Source organism: Sinocyclocheilus grahami, unplaced genomic scaffold, assembly GCF_001515645.1.
Source record: "Sinocyclocheilus grahami isolate Dianchi unplaced genomic scaffold, SAMN03320097.WGS_v1.1 scaffold1984.1, whole genome shotgun sequence".
Taxonomy (NCBI): Eukaryota; Metazoa; Chordata; class Actinopteri; order Cypriniformes; family Cyprinidae; genus Sinocyclocheilus; species Sinocyclocheilus grahami.
In genome coordinates, this window is record NW_015507163.1 from 2292 (window position 1) to 5847 (window position 3556).

Genomic DNA, 3556 nt, shown 5'->3' on the forward strand with positions numbered 1-3556 from the left:
GAGTCCCCACTTTTCACAAAAACAAACCTGTGTGTGTGTATGTGTAAATGTTTATTATAATTCTTTCAGCCAATAACACCTCAGCATACAAGCACGCCACAAGAAAGCATTACCAACAAACAGTAAGATGTTTTAATTTTTTCATTGTTTATGTTCACTATAAAAGCAGAAGAGAAGGGATATTATTTAATTGTAATCTAATACCTAAAGGGCTGTATAACAATTGATTACATCTGTTTATTGTTTCTATCTTAATACTTGTTGTTTATGTGCTGTTTAGTGATTTTATTGTGGACCCATCTGAAGGAAGTGTAGAAGCGGTTAGTAGTAACAGTTGTTTGATGCCTTGTGTAATGTGACACTGTAGATGTTATATATACAATTATAGCTGTTGATGAAACCTGTTATATATATTTTTAAAGATCATGCTCCCAGACTCGGAGGATGACCATCCAGGTACTTCTGACCATGTTGCGTCACAGAACCGGTGTTACAGGTTTATTAAATATTTTATGTATGTACTTGTATCATGAAATTTGCAGATTGTTACATTTGTGCATGATGATGATCTCTTCTTATTTGTTGAGAATACATGGAAGTGTATGCGCCTGTGATTGCGGAAGAGGATGATGATCTGGTGATGACGACAGCACACTGTCTTGACCTCCCACATCCCATAGAGCAAGCTACAAAAGTATGTTGATTGGAGATTATAAGTATACAAATACTGGTTACGTTGATTAAAATGTAAGGGAACAGAGTAGTTTAAAAGCTCCTAACATCATTTCAAATCTGTCCCTTGCCATTGATCGAACGCATGTCAGAATAAGGCCCGACAGGCTTATCAGGATCCTGACGTAAAGAGGATGGCTCTTGTATCAGCCTAAGGGGCTTTATTATGCGATAACAACTGATTGGATGGACATTATCCCACTTATTACGTGGCTACTTCCCACATAAGTAAATAACTGGATGCAAAATATTAATCAAATTATTTCTTAATTATTTTCTTAGCTTCTGAATGCAAAGTTTCCATTAAGAAGTTCAAACTAGACAGACATTTAAGGGATACGTTACAGTCATAGCACTTATTAGATGGCTTTTTACCACAAAAGGCAGAAGAGATATTGAGTTGAGATGAAATTGCATAGTTACCCGGATGAGCCTTTGTAAACAGTTTCTACCGGTTGTTATCGAGGAATAATAAACCACTAGATGCTGTGATTAACCAATCAGAATCAAGTATTCCACAGAGCCCCGTAATAATGTAAAGTTTCATCTGTAACTGCAACTGTCATGTGTGCTTTCACTTTACTTTCTGTGACAGTTGTTAGGGAGGATGAGTATTTCTTGGCAGGGAAAATGATTGCAGTATCAATAGTGCATGGAGGACCAGGGCCCCATTTTCTTTCAAAAGATGTGGTAAACTACATTGTAGGCCAGGCCTCTTTCAGCGCCACTTTAAAAGATGTCACAGATGAGGGTGTAGTGAAAGTGCTGCAAGAGGTATGGTAATAGATATATTTTATGTGGTTAGTAAGAAGTTTACTTATAACATGTATGCCTCTAGAAATTATAAAATTGTCAGTAGAATGTGTCATTTTCCATTTGCTTTTACATATTTATTGAGTGTTGAATTTTTTCAATTTTTGCAAAGTTACTTATAGACAGTATGTCTGTTGGGAGACCATCACAATAAAGAGTTAGCAGATATTAAGCAGACAGGTTACTAATACTCTGATGAGAGTTGGTTGACATGTAGGTGTAGTGTTACTTATTGTCAACAGACTGTTCAAAAAGAACCATCCAAATAAAGTGTTAACAATTACGTGGCCAAAAAAAAAGAAACAAACCATAGCTACAGATTTTATTTTACTACTAGGCAAATGCATAGAAAAACAAAAAGCTCAAGTGGAAAAGGCATACAGTAACGTAAACAATCAGTTATTAATATTTAATTTATTCTACCTTGTTTTTGCATGTATTTATATGATAGCCTGGCCAGAAATTACATCTGCACGCATTGGTATGTTTCTTTGTGACATCACAAATAAAATAATTTACTCCAAGCACAACTACACAATATGATAACAAAATCTTTTTTTGTGAATAAAGGGTCAAAATATCAATTTACATTAGCCGGACATCACTTTTAGCCACTATTGTAGCTTGGGCATGAACTCACTGTTGCTAATTTTGTTTTAAGATTCAGAATGCAACTACTTTGGAGTCACTACAAGAACTAATTTTGCAGAACAGCAGCCTGCTCCAAACTGCTGGGTGTTTTCGATGTGTGAAGAACATTGAGGAGAAACATACAATTTTGGAAGAATATGTCAGGTGGTATGTGATTGACAGAAACGACAGTGTTATTAAAAGGTGCTTTTTTTTAAAAATCACATACACATTACTTCATAGGCAAATGCTTATTTTAAGATATACCTAAAATTGCATCAGTCTTTTACACTGTTACTTAAACTGACTGTTTTAATAGATTTAAGGATGGACTTGCCACTCTGCAGTTTCTGACAGCACTTGAGCAGCATCCCAGTGTTTTGTCTCCTTTCCTTTGCCGCACTGAGAAGAAGCTGACGGCGACTGCTTTGGAAAACCTCTTCAAAGCAGAACTCAGCGCAGTTGGTAGTAACCAGAGGCAAAAGGAATCCAGGACGCTTTGCTTTTGGTCAGACTATATCCTCGACTGTGAAGGTTTGTTATTTGGAATTGAACAAACACATGTTCTGTTTTAGGTAAAGTTGAGTCATCTTTAAAGCAATAGTTCACCCAAAAATGCAGTTTATTCACTCTCAAGTTGTTCTAAACATGTATTGCTTTCTTTTTTTCTGAAAACAGAATAGAGTTCTTCTCATACAATGGCAGTGGATTGTAACTAGCTTATAAGGTTAAAATAGGACAAATGATTCCATGCAAGTGGCAAAATAAATTAAATTACGAATAGTCTCTTCCAAAAATATAATACAGGTTGTAATGTAATATACTGATAATAAATCTGAGCTCTTTTTGAAGTTTGAAAGGTAGTAAATCCACTGTCATTGTATGGATAAGTGCAAACAATTTGTGTTCTGTTCAAGAAAGTCATTTTTGGGGTTTATTATTTAATTATCAATTTAGTAATTGTTCAAAATTCCATCATTTATTTTTTGCCTTTGTAGAACACCAGACTGAAGTGCCACTGGAGAATGTGCTGATGTTTGCTACTGGCCTAACATCATTTCCACCTGCTGGAGTAGCACCACAACCATGCATTGTTTTTCTTGACAATTCACTCTTCCCAACGGCAAATACATGCACAAACACACTCAAGTTACCAATCTTAGAGACATACAGTCTTTTTCAGACTCAAATGGATTTTGGAATCCAGAACTCACCAGGTTTTGGATGTATTTAAGTAAACTTTTACATCTTCCGTATTCTCAGTTCATATGTCTTGCAATGTCACAAAGTTACAATCTGTGTATTGCGTTGTTTCCTTTTTAAATAAGTTCTTCCGAGGTTGCACTCTGTAGTTTCTACTGTCTTTTTTGAATACTCGTGA